This window comes from Triplophysa rosa, unplaced genomic scaffold (assembly GCF_024868665.1).
Source record: "Triplophysa rosa unplaced genomic scaffold, Trosa_1v2 scaffold443, whole genome shotgun sequence".
Classification (NCBI taxonomy): Eukaryota; Metazoa; Chordata; class Actinopteri; order Cypriniformes; family Nemacheilidae; genus Triplophysa; species Triplophysa rosa.
In genome coordinates, this window is record NW_026634446.1 from 24,662 (window position 1) to 45,758 (window position 21,097).

Below are 21,097 nucleotides of genomic sequence, written 5' to 3' on the forward strand. Positions count from 1 at the left end.
CTCTCTCTCAGGTGTAGACAGGGAAAAGAGTCGACCCTTGGGCGGAGAAGTGCCTGTGAGAAGGTCAATGGCGCAGTCGTAGGGGCGATGAGGAGGAAGAGAGGACGCTCGGGACCTGCTGAACACCGTACAGAGATCGTGGTATAGCCCTGACACTTGCACTGTCTACACCACACGATGCGATGCAACAAATGACTATAGGATCCATTATACGGACTGCACCGGGAATGCTCTCAAATCGCACCATGAGAACGGTCCACTCAGCACCGCATAAAGTCAAACACACCCACCGACTTGACCCTTGATTATTTCACGAGTTCACCTGAGCAGATAATGAAGATAGCAGGGGTAGTAAGTATGCGTGTTTGGCGTGCTGTCCGGGGACCGGCAATCGGAAGGTCGGACGAATATCTGACATGTCAGAAATGTTGGTCGCCGCTCGTGAGTGTATCGCACTGTTGAAGCCGAGCTACGAACAGATTTTTCTAAATTCGTTATGTTTTCTCTCACTGCGCCTGCGCGAAAACCAAACCATGGCTTTGTGGCGTGTGAAGTGGACAGAAGTGATGGAGGCAAAACTCGTCGAATTATGGATGCAAAATTCATGTCTTATTGTGTGGAGTCACTTTCTCAAAGAGGAAATGAAAGTCCTCCACAGACATTCTAAGAAGGTCCCGCACCCATCATCCATTTACATTAAACATGCACAATTTCAAGACCAGAAATGGCACAGTGATATCAGCTCATGAAAGCAGTGAAATACACGTTTGCTGACTTAAACATACAAGTGAAGCTTTAATATGATGTATTTTTTGTAAGTAGGTAGGAGTATGTATCACTTTGTCAGGGTTCTGGTAGACGGAGAGCACACCACGGAGGTAGATAAGAAAAAGGAGTTTATTTCAAAAACGGGAATATCCAAAAACAGGTAAGTATTTCAAAAACGGGAATATCCAAAAACAGGTAAGTATTTCAAAAACAGGAATATCCAAAAACAGGTAAGTATTTAAAAAAACAGGAATATCCAAAAACAGGTAAGTATTTCAAAAACAGGAATATCCAAAAACAGGTAAGTATTTCAAAAACAGGAATATCCAAAAACAGGTAAGTATTTAAAAAAAACAGGAATATCCAAAAACAGGTAAGTATTTCAAAAACAGGAATATCCAAAAACAGGTAAGTATTTCAAAAACAGGTAAGTATACTTATCGGGGTAAAGAATTGCAGTGAAGACAACAAGACTGAACAGGGAAGAACAAAAAGGTGCAAACTTAAATAGAATCCTGATGATGTGATGCAGGTGTGGACTAATCAAAAATGGTGGATGTGCGGTGCATGCTGGGAAACTGAGTTCAGAACTCCGGGGAGAGGGAACGGGTGAAGCGAGCTGGCGGTGACGACATGGGGGGCGTGGCCGGTGGTGCTGAAACCGTTACACTAACCCCTCCTCCATGGTCCGCTCCAGCGGACCTACCAGGGTGACGGGGTCGACCTCGAAGTCGAGGACCCGGACGTTCAGGATGGGTTTGGTGGAACTCTCGTAGGAGTGCTTGGTCTAGAATGTCAATCCGTGGTACCCAGGATTGTTCTTCAGGTCCGTAGCCCTCCCAGTTGATTAGGTACTCGAGGTGACCTCCCCGTCTCCTGGAGTCCATGATCTCCTCTACCCTGAAGATCTGTTGGGCGGCGTCCAGAGGTGGTGGAGGAGGAGGCAGATCTGTTGTTACAGCAGGGTCTGTAGAGGAAACAGAAACAGGAGTAATAAAGGGTTTGAGAAGGGAAACGTGAAAGGAGGGGGAGATCCGGTAGTGTTTGGGCAGCTGGAGGCGGAAGGTGACGGGATTGATCTGTCGAGTGATGAGGAATGGTCCGATGTATTTGGGACTCAGCTTCCGGCAGGGTTGTCGCAGGCGTAAGTCCCTTGTGGACAACCAGACCCGTTGCCCTGGAGCATACTGGGGGTTTGGGGATCTTCGGGCGTCCGCATGGAGCTTCTGCCTGCGGATAGCCTGCTGGAGGTGGTGGTGAGCTGAGTCCCAGACCCTCTCGCTCTCCCGAAACCAGTGATCGACAGCTGGCACCGATGAGGGTTCTCCAGACCAGGGGAACAGGGGAGGTTGATATCCTAGGATACACTGAAACGGGGTGAGACCGGTTGAGGTCTGTCGAAGGGAGTTTTGGGCGTACTCCGCCCAGGGTAGGAAACGGTGCCAGCTGTGTTGGTGAGTATGGCAGTATGATCTCAGGTACCTCCCGATGTCCTGTATCTTCCGCTCAGCCTGGCCGTTCGCCTGAGGGTGATATCCGGAGGTCAAGCTCACCGAGATGTTCAGTATTCCGAAGAAGGCCTTCCAGACCCGGGAGATGAATTGGGGACCCCTGTCTGACACAACGTCTTCAGGAAGCCCGTAATTGCGAAACACATGGGTAAACAGGGCCTCAGCCGTCTCTAGTGCAGTGGGGAGCTGAGTGAGGGGAATCAACTTGCATGCTTTGGAGAACCTATCCACTGCCACCAGGATACAGGTGAATGTGTCAGACAGGGGCAGGTCGGTGATAAAGTCCACTGCGAGGTGAGACCACGGTCGTTGGGGTATGGGCAATGGGAGTAGTTTTCCCTCCGGCAGGCGACGTGGTGTCTTTGCGATGGCGCAGACTGAGCATCCTTTGACGAATCGGGCGATGTCCTGAGTCATCCCAGGCCACCAGTATCGGGCGGAGATGAGCGAGAGGGTGCGCTGTCTGCCTGGGTGTCCTGATCCCGGAACAGAATGAGCAGAGTCCACGAGGGTAGTGCGGAGCTCGGATGGCACAAAGATCCTACCCTCGGGACCTCCCGGCGGAGTAGGGTGTTGGAGTTCAGCGATGTCCCGGTCGAGGGCCCACTGGATGGGGCAGACGAACAGGGCTGGAGGAAGCACTGGTTCAGGTTCGGTTAAATCTGGGGTGACGTAGTGTTGTCTGGAGAGAGCATCAGCTTTGCCATTTTGCGAGCCAGGTCGGTAAGTCACTTTGAAGTCGAACCGTGAGAAGAAGAGTGCCCAACGGGCCTGACGAGAATTCAGCCTCCGGGCCTCTTTGAGGTACTCCAGGTTACGGTGATCGGTGATCACGGTGAAGGGATAGTTCGCGCCCTCCAGCCAGTGTCGCCATTCTTCCAGAGCCAGTTTGATGGCTAGGAGCTCTTTATTCCCGATGTCGTAGTTTAACTCCGCCGGGGATAGCTTGCGGGAGAAGTAGGCACATGGATGGAGTCTAGGAGGCTTCCCCTGCCGCTGAGAGAGCACCGCTCCTACCCCGGTCGAAGAGGCATCCACTTCCACGAGAAAAGGCAGGTCTGGGTCGGGTAGAAGTAGGGTAGGAGCAGTACAGAAGGCTTGCTTCATCTGGTCAAAAGCTTTGAGAGCTTCGGGATTCCAGGACAGGGATCTCGAGCCTTTTCCAGTCATGGCGGTGAGGGGAGCTGCAATAGAGCTGAATCCAGCGATGAAGCGCCGGTAGAAATTAGCAAATCCTAAAAACCGCTGCATCTCCCTCACCGTATGGGGTTGTGACCAGTTCTGGACCGCCTCCACCTTCCCCTGATCCATGGTAACTTGGTTGAAAGAGATGATATAACCCAGAAATTGTATGGTGGATTGGTGAAACTGGCATTTCTCGAGTTTCAGGTATAGTTTATGTTGGCGTAGGCGTTGGAGGACGATGGAGACATGGGTAACGTGAGCGGGTCGAGAGCGGGAGTAAATAAGTATATCGTCGAGGTAAATTATAACGAATTTCCCCAGCAGGTCCCGGAAGATCTCATTCATAAAGCTCTGGAACACTGCTGGGGCGTTCACCAAGCCGAAGGGCATGACCTTATATTCGTAATGACCGTTGGGAGTCACAAAGGCCGTTTTCCATTCGTCACCTGGGCGAATCCGAATCAGGTTGTAGGCGCTTCTTAGATCCAGCTTGGTGAACAATGTGGCATGGCGTAACTGTTCCAGGGCGGCAGGTATCAGGGGAAGAGGATAGGCGAAGCGCTTGGTGTGACGATTGAGAACCCGATAGTCTATGCAGGGACGAAGACCTCCATCCTTTTTCCCTACGAAGAAGAAGCTTGACGCGGCAGGGGAGACAGACGGTCGGATGAAACCTTGTTGTAATGCCTCCTCGATATACTCCTCCATGGCCTTCTGCTCCGGGATGGACAAGGAATAGATCTTTCCTTTGGGCATTGTGGCCCCAGGCAGCAGCTCAATGGCGCAGTCCCATGGCCGGTGAGGAGGCAGCTCCGTAGCCCTCAGCTTGGAGAAGACGTCCTGGAACGACCGATAATCTACGGGAACCTCCCCGGAGTTGAGGACCTCAGGACTCTCGACGGTAGTGGCTAGGATGGGTAGTACCGGTTTTAGGAAAGTTTCCTCCTTGATCGGGACCCTGGTGTTGGCGGGGCGACCCGCCCATCCGGATATGATGCCAGTGCGCCAGTCCACGATAGGTTGACGTTCCATCAGCCAGGGTCGTCCCAGGACGATATCGGAGGTGGACCCCTCCAGTACCCAGAAGGAGATCTTCTCCGTATGCCTGGGAGAGATGTGAAGGGTGATGGGTGGGGAATGGTGTGTGATCCGACCTCGGCCCAGCGGTTTTCCTAGGATGTCTTGCACAAACATGGTCCTCCCGTTCCTTAGGCGCGGGAAGCCCAACTGAGTAAGAAGATTCAGAGAAATGAAGTTCCCGGCGGCTCCAGAGTCAATCAGGGCGTGGACTGGAACAGAGAAGTTAGGTGCAATAATGACCACTTGGGTAAGAGCAAGGTGAGGTAAGGAGGCCGGTGTATGGATAGAACTCACCGCTGGTCGAGCCGGACGGACGGGGCAGACGGCTAGGCGATGACCTGACCCTCCACAGTACAGACAAAGGTTAAGGTTCCGCCTCCGTGTACGTTCCTCAGGACATAGTCGAAAACGATCCACATCCATGGGTTCTGGGTCTGAAGGAGTCCGGGAAGCAGAGGTCGTAACCCGTGGAGGAAATGTACCGGGTGATGACGGCGAACAGGCTGACAGACGTTGGGCGATACTAATGGATCGTTGTATGAGAGCCTCCAGACCGACCGAGTCATCGTAGATGGCCATGTGTAATCGGATCGAGTTCTGTAGCCCTTGGCGGTAGACCGAGACAAGCGCCGGCTCATTCCATCCACTGGTCGCCGCAAGGGTGCGGAACTGGAGGGCATAATCCGCCACTGAAAGGCGTCCTTGTCGAAGCCTCAGCAGTAGATCGTGCACCGAAAGGTAATCCATTGCTTGGCCAAAGACCCCTTTAAAGTGCTCAAGAAAAGACTTCAGATTAGTGGTAAGTGGTCCTCCGGCCTGCCAAATCCCGTATGCCCAGTTCAGGGCCTTACCGCTCAGGAGGGAGATGATGAAGGCTACCTTGGATTTGTCCGTGGAGAATTGACCGGGGTGCAACTGTATGTAGAGCTCACATTGGAGACAGAACCCGCTACACTCCTCCACGGAGCCAGTATATCGGTTGGGTAGGGCCATGGGACTAGACGCCGATGGTGGGTTAGACGGAAGGAGTGCAGGTGCGGGTTGGTTCCGGAGTAGGGTGACCAGTTCAGAGAGGGGATCAGAGGGAGCTGGAGGTGAAGGACCGGGAGAAGTCTGTGGTGTGGTCATGGTGTGTGGTTCAGTCTACTGTCAGGGTTCTGGTAGACGGAGAGCACACCACGGAGGTAGATAAGAAAAAGGAGTTTATTTCAAAAACAGGAATATCCAAAAACAGGTAAGTATTTCAAAAACGGGAATATCCAAAAACAGGTAAGTATTTCAAAAACAGGAATATCCAAAAACAGGTAAGTATTTCAAAAAACGGGAATATCCAAAAACAGGTAAGTATTTCAAAAACAGGAATATCCAAAAACAGGTAAGTATTTCAAAAAACAGGAATATCCAAAAACAGGTAAGTATTTCAAAAACAGGAATATCCAAAAACAGGTAAGTATTTCAAAAACAGGTAAGTATACTTATCGGGGTAAAGAATTGCAGTGAAGACAACAAGACTGAACAGGGAAGAACAAAAAGGTGCAAACTTAAATAGAATCCTGATGATGTGATGCAGGTGTGGACTAATCAAAGATGGTGGATGTGCGGTGCATGCTGGGAAACTGAGTTCAGAACTCCGGGGAGAGGGAACGGGTGAAGCGAGCTGGCGGTGACGATATGGGGGGCGTGGCCGGTGGTGCTGAAACCGTTACACACTTTTTGTGATAGTTCTGGGTAAAATACAAGATTGTATGTACTGTGAACAGATTATATTTAGCTTGAAGATCTTATGATGAGCCACAATCCATTCAAACGCATAATCTTTCTACGACATAAAACGCAAAGAGTGAGGTCTGTTGCTTATCGCAAGTTCGTGTTGCAAAATAGATAAACCACATTGGCCACGTCTTCCAAGCCACCTGCGCATCCATATATGCCGGCGTCTCTCTCTTTTTTAGGCGTTTCGACACACAGAACTGCGAGGATGGCCAAGGCAGCGCGTTTCTTCATTGAAAGCATGTAGTAAACTGCCACACCAGGTGATCGGAGTTCCCATGTGTGTATTTCACACGCACAGTGAGAGAGCAGCAAGTCGCAGAGCGATAATCGGACCGCACAGTGAGAGCGCATAAATTGCGAGCTTGATATTTACTTCGCATACGGTTTACTCGTACAGTGTGAGTTGGTATTTCACAAGAACTTCGCTGAAATCGCACAGTGTATTGCCCGCCTTTACGGAAGACGTCCAGTCACGTGCCGGTACGACGGAAGTGTACGTTTGGGCGTAGAGCTGTGGTGTGCAGGCGCTGTCGGCTGAGAAGTTGGAAACGCACGAACGGATTAAGTTGCAACGAACACGACGGCGACCTAGAGAATTGCATGCACCGCGGAGTTGAGCTGCAGGAACACGTCACATCAAGTGCGCGAGTGGATCGAGTTACAGTTAATCAGTGGCGGAGCCAGACAATTTTCATAGGGGTGGCCAGACTGAGACCATAGCTCACACAGGGGTAGCACAGAAACTGATATCATCTTTTTTTTCCTATGTGGCAAGTCACTGTGGATCTAGTAGTGTTTCTTAGTGACTCACTCATTTACTTAAACAGGCAGTGATTGCCATGTAGAATTACATCATGAAGATCCACATAAGCTTTTTAATGTATTACTAAACTGATTTTAAAAAAAGATCTGAAACAGTGTGGCATTGCAGAATGTGGTGTCTTTTTAATTGGTGATAAAGCTCACACCATAATGACGATTTACACAACATAAGAATACACCAGAATGCACTTTTATCAAACAAACATTACAATATCACAGAAAAACCAAAATATAGTAACCTTAACATTATGGGAAAGCATTTCAAAAATATTCCTTTGCAATACTTTGCATATTATCATTTGGCTGCCAACAAAACATTTTAATTCCCTTTCAAGGATATGACACAGACAGACCACCACCATTAAGTTAAATCAGCACTGAAAGTTGACTACTTTTAATGGCCTTCTACAACGCTCTTTTAAATAACACTGACACAGTGAAACTGTTTATAGCTTGCGACTTTCATACTTATGGGAGGCAAATCCTGCCAAATTTAAATAAATAAATTAAACGATGAAAATGAAAACCAGATTAGCAATTTCATTATACACAACTGCGTGAACAATATGTGCCAAAATGAAATTATTTTATTTTCATTTTTACACTGACAATGCGTTGTCCCTGTCAAATTGAAAAAGAAAATGCAATTGGTGATTTGACATTTCATTTTCACTAAAATCTCGAGGCAAGACTGCCAATATGAAAATGAAAAGGCAAATGTGAAAAATAAATTGTAAAAACATTTTTTTTTACAAAGGTTTTATTAATGTTCACGCAATAATACTGACACAATTCACATTAAAATGTAAACTTTGATTTTCATTTTATTTTATTTTCTCTTCTCTTTTATTTCATTTTCGTTTTCTTTTTCTTGTTCACAGTCATGCAAATTACATGTTAATTAGTGGGTGTGGACGAGCGTCTGCATTACTGGGAACGCCCACAAAAACGTCATATCCGTTTATTCGAACGAACGTGTGTAGACCTTGTCAGGCGCTTGGCCTTAGCGCTTTGTAATGATCACGATGACTGTGCCTGGTGCAATACCGAAAAGTTGTTGTGTGGTGTTCTGCATCTCTGATAAGTTAACAGACGAACAAACTAAAGCATCGCAGAGCCAGTATCTCTATCGTGCTCTGAAACATGCCGGAGCGCGATTGTCCCCACTCCGCCGCTGACCTGCTCTTACACTGTACATTACCATCGGCACCCGAGCACGCTATCATCATTACACTGTGACCGCTTTTAAGAAAACATAAACAAAGCGATCTTTCTCAGCACAATAGAATCCATCGTAATGTTCGGTTTGAGATTGATAAGGTGTGTTTAACCTCAGACCAATTCGCTTATGGTATCACAAGAGCGGCTCATATGTGTTTAAATCAGCCCCGCGTACTTCATTCATTATGATTATGAGCCAATCGTTATACGAAGTGCTGCACTATGTTATGAATGCATGTTTTAAATGATGCGCCTGTTTAAATTACCTCCCTGAAGTTCAGCTGTCATACCAAAAAAACATCTAATACCTACAACACTTATAAGTGCAGGCCTGTGTCACCGCGCTGTGGGACAAAAAAAAAAACATTCGAATGAATTAATAGTTCTGTGCGTATTAGATGTTTTTTGCTATGACAGCTGAACTTCAAGGAATTTAAACAGGCGCATCATTTAAAACATGCATTCATAACATAGTGCAGCACTTCGTATAACGATTGGCTCATAATCATAATGAATGAAGTACGCGGGGCTGATTTAAACACATATGAGCCGCTCTTGTGATACCATAAGCGAATTGGTCTGAGGTTAAACACACCTTATCAATCTCAAACCGAACATTACGATGGATTCTATTGTGCTGAGAAAGATCGCTTTGTTTATGTTTTCTTAAAAGCAGTCACAGTGTAATGATGATAGCGTGCTCGGGTGCGGATGGCAATGTACAGTGTAAGAGCAGGTCAGCGGCAGAGTGGGGACAATCGCGCTCCGGCATGTTTTCTCCAATGCTTTAGTTTGTTCGTCTGTTAATTTATCAGAGATGCAGAACACCACACAACAACTTTTCGGTATTGCACAGTCATCGTTATCATTACAAAGCGCTAAGGCCAAGCGCCTGACAAGGTCTACACACGTTCGTTCGAATAAACGGATATGACGTTTTTGTGGGCGTTCCCAGTAATGCAGAGGCTCGTCCACACCAACTAATTAACATGTAATTTGCATGACTGTGAACAAGAAAAAGAAAATGAAAACGAAATAAAAGAGAAAATAAAATAAAATGAAAATCAAAGTTTACATTTTAATTTGAATTGTGTCAGTATTATTGCGTGAACATTAATAAAACCTTTGTAAAAAATGTTTTTACAATTTATTTTTCACATTTGCCTTTTCATTTTCATATTAGCAGTCTTGCCTCGAGATTTTAGTGAAAATGAAATGTCAAATCACCAATTGCATTTTCTTTTTCAATTTGACAGGGACAACGCATTGTCAGTTTAAAAATGAAAATGAAAATAAAATAATTTCATTTTATTTTTCATTTTGGCACATATTGTGCACGCAGTTGTGTATAATGAAATTGCTAGTCTGGTTTTCATTTTCATCGTTTAATTTATTTATTTAAATTTGGCAGGATTTGCCTCCCATATATACTGCTAAGTTAACAGCCTAAATTAACTTAACAAACTTTACCATGTCTGTTTCAACTTCAGCACGCCAGCCATAATATACATTCATTAAGACAAGAAACATTTCAAACATAGTGAATAAACTTAATTCTTCTTGTTAACTTACCTGTGACCTCTTCTCTCGCGGCGGGAAATAGACAGTCCTCCGACTGCACGCGCAAAGTCCGTTGGAGCACAAGCGAACAACAACACTAGTTCTTCTTCTTCTGTAATTGTGTTGGTGGTTGAAATTCAAGTTGAGTGTATTACCGCCACCTTTAGTTTGGGTGGAGAAATACTTGTTTGAGGTGCGCTGTTGAAATGCGTCCATATGGGAACAACTGTGTACAGAAATGGTTCCGCAAAAAAGTTGCCGGCAAAGCGGTATGGGGGCCGGCCAAAGATTAATTTATGGTGGCCTTGGCCACCATTGGCCACCCCCTGGCTCCGCCCCTGCAGTTAATACGACGGTGACGCAGAGGATCCGATTACAACGCTGGAATACATTTAGACTGGGTAGTGGAAGTCACTACCCGGTTGTGAGTACAACCCCAGTAACTGATTATTGAGCGAGAAAGACTCCTTAGGCTTTGTCAATTTACACCATTCGACTCCAAAATAGTAGAACTTGAGAACTATTGGCCAGTATTCCAATAATAGCTACTCTGTTTTTGTCATGATCTTAATTTGGTTGGTGTGGTGTTGTGATACCGGATTTTGATATTTTGTGCTGTGATTTGTTATTGTTTTGCATGGGTGAGAGTGGTAATTAGTCGCTTGGCTGCTAAATTGGACTAGAGATACTGGCAGTTGTTTATCTGTTTTTCAGTGAACTACTACCAAGCGTATGTGGAGGCGGTCCGTGTATCATCTGATCATTTGATTATTCCATTCAATATAACAAACGGAAAAAGAAAAAAAACAGTCGATATTTCGTTTTTCCGTTTTTCTGTATGCACAAAAATAAAAAAACGATGTTTTTCTTCTTATTTCAGCCTTAAAAGGGAAATCCAATAAATAAATGAACCAAAACGAAATAACGACCCTAATTATAGTTTTTTCATTTTTGGGGTGATTCCCAGGGTCTTCTAAGCGCACGCTTTGCGCATGTACAGCCGCTTACCGGGATCAAGTGCATGCAAACTTGCGAAGCTCAAAATGGAAATGAATGCATTTGCATATGCTTTGTTTGTACTTTTCACTCCCACTAAAAGAGTCACACTGAGAGAGGAGGACATGACTGTGGAAAATATTTCAAAAATATATATTGAACAATGCCTAACGTTCACATACAATACTTTCCAGAGCTTACAGTCGAAGTTTGTTAGCATTATTGCTTTTAATATGTGACATTAAGTAAACAATTAAGTAGCTGGCTTGCAGCAGCAAAGGTGTAAATCCATAAAGTACTTTTGTAATTTATAAGTTATGTGATGCGAACATCCCCTCCCCCCTGTAACCTCACTCAACTGAGTTCATTAGTAATTCATAAAAGATGTTCAGTTTGTGTTGAAACTGTGAGGTTTTATGTAGTGTTGGACTTTAAAGGCAGTCCTGCATGTTCAAAAATTTGTACTGAGACGTTCTTCAAAATCGATTAGAAGTTTATTATCAGATGTAAAAAGGAGTAACAAAGCTTTGGGTTGCCAGTAAATCACCACTCTCTCCAAAAAGCCAACAACAACAACCATTTCCTGACACCCATATTTTATACAGAATGTGACGTCGTTCTATCTTCTGACCCCGCCTTTGCCTTTTAAGGAGTGTTGTTCTCTTTCCACCAATCACCATATGCCACGTTTATCTGCTTAGTTCCTGAAAAATAAAACCTTCTCAAAACATACATCCTGTGGTCAGTCGCTAGTATTGAGGAATGTTCTCCAGGGACACCCTCCCCCATGGAGTGGTCTCCTAAAAACAGTCTCCTGTGGCCGAACAATATACTAACATTCCCAACATTCTTCCAGTAAAAAGAAAACACTCAATCATCTAATGCTTTTAATTATGTAGCGTTGTTTCTTAATCCTATGATTCATTAAAACACATCACAACTCATGATTATACTTAAAACATATGCAGTGGATTGATTCATATTATTTCTTTTCTTTATGACTCTTTGTGACTCTTTGTGTGTGTGTGTGTTTATCTAGATAATTTATGGCTCCAACCCCCATTTGCCACAGTAACTATTTTACTGAGTAAGATAGCAAGCACATGACAAAATCACACAGCTTAATGATTTAATGAAAGAAAACACTTATTGATTATATTGATATTTAAATCATACTTTTATCTGAAAAATATTCCCACAGTAGTCATTTGCACTATTACATTACATCAGTTTAGGCTACTGTTTTTAGGTAACATGCCAGAGCCTGTACCTCACGGAGGGACCATAATAATGTTGCAGTGTTCCCCAGAGATCCTCTTTTCCGATATCTCGTGATATGTCATATTATTTAAAAACATTTGATGAATATGAAACATGTACAGCTCGAGTGAAGCCATTGTAAATGATAACTGATCGATCGTGAGATTCGTGAAGAGCTCTAGGCGCCCTGCCGCGCTCGCGCATGCAGAAATCCGTGCAACATCACCAAAAAATGATAAAAACTAATTAGGGTCGTTATTTCGTTTTGGTTTATTTATTTATTGGATTTCCCGTTTCAAGATGAAATGAGAAGAAAAACATCGTATTTTAATTTTTGTGCATACAGAAAAACGAAATATCGACTGTTTTTTTCTTTTTCCGTTTGTTATATTGAATGGAATAATCAAATGATCAGATGATACACGGACCGGAGGCCCTGGCACGTGGGGCTAAAACCAGACTGTTGTCCGGCCAGGAGAATCGGACAATTGGACTGCCCTAAGGACAAACATCTTGTGGCACACTCTAAGGATTAAATATTTGCTGCAATTGCCTAGATACTGAACATTGTGTTACAGGCTTTTTAGAGACAAATCTTCGCTGCATCCGTTTTTATGCTAAATACTTTTACAGCCACTTATGCTATATTAATAAAAAGATTTGTACTTCGATATACCTCTTGAGTGTCAATGTGTGAGTGTTCCGCCCTCAGGAAAAGTAATTGAGTGTAATTTGGGTTGAACTGAGTCCTGGGTCTCAGTGATATACCCAGGTGGCGTAGTCGGCTACTTTTATTAGTAACACCTTTACTGGCATTTAGAAAAGCCTTACAAACAAACAGCCGAACAAAAAAATCTGATCTGAGCAAAAAATCGGAATTGAGCATTTAGGCTTGCATTGTGAACTTAGTCTTAGTCGTGTGCACTTGCACTAAAAGCAGTGTAATGTGCTTTTGCAAAATAAAGAAAACTTACAGGATGCCCTCTGTCATCTCCTTGAACTTATTTGTGGAGCGCTGCACCTCACAAACTCATCAGCATATTGTTACTGTGTTTTCCCTTTCGTTTTGTTAATTTGTTAATTGTCAAATATTCCTAGTAGGCTATATTTATTCGCGTCGCATGTATTGCATTTTATATTGAATGGAACTTGTCGTGATGGACTCTTCAGAGAGAGATATTTGTTGTTGGACAAATGCTGCGAAGAGACGCAGAAGAACTGATGAAATACGGTTAACGGACGATTAAATGCCTAATGTTATCCACGGCAGCATCCACCTTCACCCGCAGGTGTAATTTAAGTTAAACGTTAAAGTTCTGAATTCTACACAAATGTTGATGGCTGTGTTTTATTTGTTTACATGCACAAATTTTCACAACATCATCATTATGACAACAAACTGTTTCCATCACCGTGCATTTGAACTAAGGTAAACTCAAGATAAAATCCTGTTAAATTTCTTTTATAATTCCGAGATTATCTTCACATGTCCGTTTCCATTTAGGCTTTTTTATGCACATTTTCCATACATCTAAATAGTTAGTTAGAAAAACCCTCAGAGATTGCACATTCCTTTACTTGTCCACACCCCACTACTTGCCGGATCTGCCACGCCCCCTTATTCCGGCACCTCGGAATTTACTAATTAAGCACTGCCTAACACAAGTTTTTTATCTTTAAACTAGATGAGGTAAAAGTTTGTGAACAAACTTTATGTTGGCTTGAGAAAGACAGAGGGAGAGGTAGAGGGAGAGAGACCACAACCAGGCAAAATGTATGTGGTTTATTAAGTTTCTTATTAGAACTTATTAGGTTTTGCTGGATGGATGGACGGACGGATGTACGGATAGATAGATAGATAGATAGATAGATAGATAGATAGATAGATAGATAGATAGATAGATAGATAGATAGATAGATAGATAGATAGAATAGATAGATAGATAGATAGATGATAGATAGATAGATAGATAGATAGATAGATAGATAGATAGATAGATAGATAGATAGATAGATAGATAGATAGATAGATAGATAGATAGATAGATAGAGATTTGAGTGACCTATGAGTGAAACGAACCAACCCCGTGTCTCTATGATGTTCTGATGCAGAGATATACATATTGCTAATCGGTTGCTAGGCTAACCTGTTTGGTTGCTATGGGCGTGGCTTGGCATCTGCACTTGATAATACTCTAAGCTATGAGTGAAACAAACCAACCCCGTGTCTCTATGATGTTCTGATGCAGAGATATAGGTGTGCTAAATGGTTGCTAGGCTAACCTGTTTGGTTGCTATGGGGTGGCTTGGCATCTGCAATTGATAATACTCTAAGCTATGAGTGAAACAACCAACCCCCGTGTCTCTATGATGTTCTGATGCAGAGATATAGGTGTTGCTAAATGGTTGCTAGGCTAACTGTTTGGTTGCTATGGGCGTGGCTTGGCATCTGCATTGATAATACTCTAAGCTATGAGTGAAACAACCAACCCCGTGTCTCTATGATGTTCTGATGCAGAGATATAGGTGTAGCTTGTGCAGAGGCAGCAGCTTTTGCCAGAGGGGAACTGGAATCCCCTGGTTGGGCCTGGGTTCTCCTGAGGTTTTTTTTCTCGATTAGAGTTTTGGGTTCCTCGCCACCGTTTGCATACTGTTTTTGCACTATCTGCCTGACCGGGGGGGCTGCTTTAGAATCTTAAAGTTTTACTTAATTAATATTGCATATAGGAATTTATAGTCTGTTATATTTGACCTGTGCTTCTCTCTCCTTTATCCTAAATGTGTGCTCTCACTGAGCGTGTGTGTGTGTGGTTTGTTGTGTGTGTGTGTGTGTGTGTGTGTGTGTGTGTGTGTGTGTCGTGCGCATCCGTGTGTGTGTGTGTGTGTCTGTGTGTGTTGGTGGTGTGTGTGTGTGGTGTTTGTGGGTAGAGGTGGGTAGTAACGCGCTACATTTACTTCGTTACATTTACTTGAGTAACATTTTGGAAAATATGTACTTTTTAAGTAAAATTAAAAGTGTGTACTTTTACTCTTACTTGAGTAAATTTCTAATAGAAAATCTGTACTTTTACTTCGTTACATAACTTACATTGCGTGACGTTCCTTCGTTCCTTCATTTTAAAATATGCTTTTTAAAACGCGTTGTTTATTTCAAGGTTGTCGTCTCTTTTTACGGGCATTCCCGAGTGATCGATTCTTTTGAGTCGATTCTTTTGAAAGCATTAATTGAACAATGGGCAAAACCATTTGAATAGGCTAATGAATCAGTTCAAATGATTTGTTCAGTTCGCAGCACGATCTGAATCATCTGAAGCAGGATTACTCACTCCTCGTAGCGCGAAACTTAAGAACACGCAGAACACAAAGAGCGTTGGATGAAGTGGATATTAATCTATATCTATACAATCAAAACTGCAAATGTGTCATATTGTTTGCCAGCAATGATAAATGCCCGCCATATGCGCGCACCCGCGCGACCTGTTCGTCAGACACAGCAACATGCGCGTTACCTGTCAGACACAGAGACGTGGGCTTGCAGAAATATACATTTGAAGAACAGAAGGAAGAAAACTTGTTGATGGGCGTGTGGTTCACTGTTTACTGTTTGTTTACAAGTAAGAGCGTTTCACAACACACACGTGACACAACACGAGAAAACATGAGCTTTGTTCAAAAATGTGTATTTCATTTAAGAGAGCACTGCAGATGTTCTACATCATCTTAGGAAATGCTCTGAGTTTAGTTCATGCTTTAGTTTGACATGGTCTATTATTCTAAATAAGTTGTGTAAACTACATTGACATCAGGACTAGATGAAATTTACAGAAATGCTTGTCTCTTCTGTGTTTGTCTATTCTTTAGTCTCTCTAGTATATTGCAAAGATATCTGTTTATGATAATTAAACATATTGATTAAAATGTAATATTAAAATATTGGCGTTAATATTAATTTTATGTAGTAGGTCTATATAATCAGATACAAAGTAACTAAGTAACTAGCTACTTGAGTAGTTATTTAATTGCATACTTTTTTACTTTTACTCAAGTAATTTTTAAAATAGTGACTTTTACTTTTACTTGAGTAAAGATTTTGGCTACTCTACCCACCTCTGGGTGCGTGTGCGTGTTGTGTGTGTGGAGTGTTTTGTGTGTGGGTATGCCTGTCTTCTGTGTTTTCAACCTTTTCTTGTTTTTGCAGGTACAACTTTGATTGTTTTGCTTGTAGTCAATGTGTCTCATGTGCAGCTGCTTTGTAACAATGAAAATTGTAAAAGCGCTATATAAATAAAGTTGAGTTGAGTTGAGTGGCTTGGCATCTGCACTTGATGATACTCTAACCTATGAGTGAAACGAACCAAGTCCCGTGTATCTACGATGTTCTGATGCAGAGATATAGGTGTAGCTAAATGGTTGCTAGGCTAACCTGTTTGGTTGCTATGGGCGTGGCTTGGCATCTGCAATTGATAGTACTCTAACCTATGAGTGAAACGAACCAACTCCTGTGTCTCTACGATGTTCTGATGAAGAGACATAGCTTTTGCTAAATGGTTGCTAGGCTAACCTGTTTGGTTGCTATGGGCGTGGCTTAGCATATGTCAGTTGATGATACTCTAAGCTATGAGTGAAACGAACCAACTCCCGTGTCTCTACGATGTTCTTATGCAGAGATATAGGTTTTGCTAAACGGTTGCTAGGCTAACCTGTTTGGTTGCTATGGGCGTGGCTTAGCATATGTCAGTTGATGATACTCTAAGCTATGAGTGAAACGAACCAACTCCCGTGTCTCTACGATGTTCTTATGCAGAGATATAGGTTTTGCTAAACGGTTGCTAGGCTAACCTGTTTGGTTGCTATGGGCGTGGCTTAGCATATGTCAGTTGATGATACTCTAAGCTATGAGTGAAACGAACCAACTCCCGTGTCTCTACGATGTTCTTATGCAGAGATATAGGTTTTGCTAAACGGTTGCTAGGCTAACCTGTTTGGTTGCTATGGGCGTGGCTTAGCATATGTCAGTTGATGATACTCTAAGCTATGAGTGAAACGAACCAACTCCCGTGTCTCTACGATGTTCTTATGCAGAGATATAGGTTTTGCTAAACGGTTGCTAGGCTAACCTGTTTGGTTGCTATGGGCGTGGCTTAGCATATGTCAGTTGATGATACTCTAAGCTATGAGTGAAACGAACCAACTCCCGTGTCTCTACGATGTTCTTATGCAGAGATATAGGTTTTGCTAAACGGTTGCTAGGCTAACCTGTTTGGTTGCTATGGGCGTGGCTTAGCATATGTCAGTTGATGATACTCTAAGCTATGAGTGAAACGAACCAACTCCCGTGTCTCTACGATGTTCTTATGCAGAGATATAGGTTTTGCTAAACGGTTGCTAGGCTAACCTGTTTGGTTGCTATGGGCGTGGCTTAGCATATGTCAGTTGATGATACTCTAAGCTATGAGTGAAACGAACCAACCCCCGTGTCTCTACGATGTTCTGATGCAGAGATATAGGTGTTGCTAAATGGTTGCTAGGCTAACCTGTTTGGTTGCTATGGGCGTGGCTTGGCATCTGCAATTGATAGTACTCTAACCTATGAGTGAAACGAACCAAGTCCTATGTCTCTACGATGTTCTGATGAAGAGACATAGCTTTTGCTAAATGGTTGCTAGGCTAACCTGTTTGGTTGTTATGGGCGTGGCTTAGCATATGGCAATTGATGATACTCTAAGCTATGAGTGAAACGAACCAACTCCCGTGTCTCTACGATGTTCTGATGCAGAGATATAGGTTTTGCTAAACGGTTGCTAGGCTAACCTGTTTGGTTGCTATGGGCGTGGCTTGGCATCTGCAAGTGATAGTACTCTAACCTATGAGTGAAACGAACCAACTCCCGTGTCTCTACGATGTTCTGATGCAGAGATATAGGTTTTGCTAAACGGTTGCTAGGCTAACCTGTTTGGTTGCTATGGGCGTGGCTTAAAATATGACAGTAGATGATACTCTAAGCTATGAGTGAAACGAACCAACTCCTGTGTCTCTACGATGTTCTTATGCAGAGATATAGGTTTTGCAAAACGGTTGCTAGGCTAACCTGTTTGGTTGCTATGGGCGTGGCCTAGTATATGTCAGTTGATGATACACTAGGCTATGAGTGAAACGAACCAACCCCCGTGTCTCTACGATGTTCTGATGAAGAGACATAGCTTTTGCTAAACGGTTGCTAGGCTAACCTGTTTGGTTGCTATGGGCGTGGCTTAGCATATGTCAGTTGATGATACTCTAAGCTATGAGTGAAACGAACCAACTCCTGTGTCTCTACGATGTTCTGATGAAGAGATATAGGTTTTGCTAAATGGTTGCTAGGCTAACCTGTTTGGTTGCTATGGGCGTGGCTTAGTAGAAACCAATTGATGATGCTTCAAGTCCCAAGTGAAACAAACCAACCCCCATGTCTCTATGATGTTCTGATGTAGAGTTATAGGTCTTGTTAAATGGTTGCTAAATTAACATGTTTTGTTGCTATGGGCGTGGCTTCGTAGCTTAATGAAGTTTCAGGCATACTGATTGGTTGCCTGAGCCAAATGAGCCCACCCCCTTGTCTCTACGACACTGTGTTGCAAAGATATCCATCTGGACTTTTTATAATGGGAGTCTATGGGAGCGGTTGCTAGGTTGCTGTAAATGGTTGCTATGGGCGTGGCTTCGTAGCTTAAGGAAGTTCCTGGGATACTGATTGGTTGCCTGAGTAAAATGAGCCCACCCCTTGTTTCTAAGTGGTTGTACTGCGAAGTTATTCAACATGGGACAGTTATGATGCCTTATGTGGGCATGTTTCCTGTCCCATTGTAAGTCAATGGGGAATTTTGGGGTCTCTTACGCCCCAGGGGTACAACTTACACCCCATTGTGAGGAAAGTTCTTACAGAGCCTGCCAGATAGATAGACGATGGATGGATAGGTAGAGAGATGGGTGGGTGGATGGATGGATGGGTGGATGGATACATAGATAAATAGATGGGTGGATAGATAGATAGATAGATAGATAGATAGATAGATAGATAGATAGATAGATAGATAGATAGATAGATAGATAGATAGATAGATAGATAGATAGATAGATAGATAGATACAGTAGATAGATAGACAGACAGACAGACAGACAGGTAGAAAGAAAGAGTTTATGTGATAGAATGAAAAAGGGAGGGAAGAGATTTATAGAGCGTGTGTGTGTGCGCGTGTGTGTGTGCGTGCGTGCGTGCGTGCGTGTGTGTGTGTGTGTGTGAGAGAGAGTTTATGAGACAGAATGATAGAGAGACAGAAAGAGAGTGGAGAGATTTAGGTGAGTGAGTGTTTATGTTTGAGAGTTGACAGTTGAAGTTTGAAAGTAAACATTGTTAGCTGAACATTCAATCACACTTCCTCAGACCAGACTGAAGGTTTGTGGAAAGTTTGGTGGATGTAGCTTGAAAGCTCTAGGAGGAGTTAAAGTCAGAAAATTTAGTCTCAGAATAATAATAATAATAATAATAATAATAAGTTTAAGTGCAACATCAGAATGTTGGCTTGTTTCTCAAGCCAGGACCTTTCTGGCATTCTGGGTGACATGATTAACAAATTTGTCTTTGTGTACCTGGGCGACATTCTAATATTTCCCCCCTCTCTCCAGGCCCACACCCAGCATGTTAGACGGGTTCTCCAACGCCTACTTGAGAATCAACTATTCGTTAAGGCGGAGAAGTGCAAATTCCATGCCGAGTCTGTAACGTTCCTTGGTCACATTATTTCATCTGACGGTATCGTAGCGGATCCGGCCAAGATAAGAGCTGTTGCCGGATGGCCTGTCCCCGACTCTCGTAAGGGTCTCCAACGCTTCCTGGGTTTAGCCAACTTCTACCGGCGGTTCATCAGGAACTTTGGCCTCATTGCAGCGCCGCTTACGGCATTGACCTCCACCAAGGTGCCGTTCGGGTGGAATCATGACGCTCAGGTTGCCTTTGATTCATTAAAGTCCCGGTTTGTCTCTGCACCTGTTTTGTCTGTTCCAGATCCTGCCCACCAATTTATTGTCGAGGTAGATGCATCGGATGTCAGGGTTGGCGCAGTTCTGTCTCAGCGATCTCCTGCTGATGGGAGGGTGCACCCCTGCGCCTTCTACTCTCATCGCCTGAACCCTGCAGAACGTAATTACGACATCGGTAATCGAAAGCTGTTAGCGGTAAGACTGGCCTTGGGTGAGTGGCGTCACTGGTTGGAGGGACCAGCGCAGCCCTTCTTGGTCTGGACGGACCACAAGAATCTTGAATACATCCATTCAGCCAAGAGGTTGAGCTCGCGCCAGGCCCGCTGGGCACTCTTCTTTGGTCGCTTTGACTTCACCCTCTCGTACCAGCCTGGTTCTAAGAACCTTAAGCCCGACGCCCTCTCTCCCAGGGAGGGTGGTGGTCGGGGCCCTCTTCTGGGGTATCGAGCAGCGGGTTGTAGAGGCCGGTCGAGGGGTGCAAGTGCCGGCAGAGTGTCCAGGGGGTAGGTTGCCGGCTGCGCTGCGTCCCGAAGTCCTTCGATGGGGTCACTCTTCCAGGTTAGTCTGCCATCCAGGAACTCGGGGAACGTTGACTGCCATCCGCCAACGTTTCTGGTGGTCATCACTGGCTGCTGATGTCAAACAGTTTGTGTCGGCCTGCTCCACGTGCGCTCAATGCAAGCCACTCAACCGCCCCCCCGCTGGTCTGCTTCGTCCTCTGCCCATCCCCACTCGTCCCTGGTCTCATATTGCCCTTGATTTTGTCACTGGGCTTCCCCCCTCCGAAGGTAACACAGTGGTTCTCACAGTGGTGGATCGCTTCTCTAAGGCAGTCCATTTCGTCCCTTTACCCAAACTTCCCTCTGCCCGGGAGTCCGCCCAACTGATGGTGGACCACGTCTTCC

At 44.1% G+C, this 21,097-nt stretch overlaps 1 protein-coding gene across 3 annotated transcripts in view; it reads left to right on the top strand.

Annotated features, from left to right (window-relative positions):
- The window catches only part of LOC130550838 (protein unc-13 homolog A), a 69,729-nt gene that overhangs the window by 16,514 nt on the left and 32,118 nt on the right, over positions 1 to 21,097 (top strand). The gene's annotated exons all lie outside the window — the stretch shown is intronic.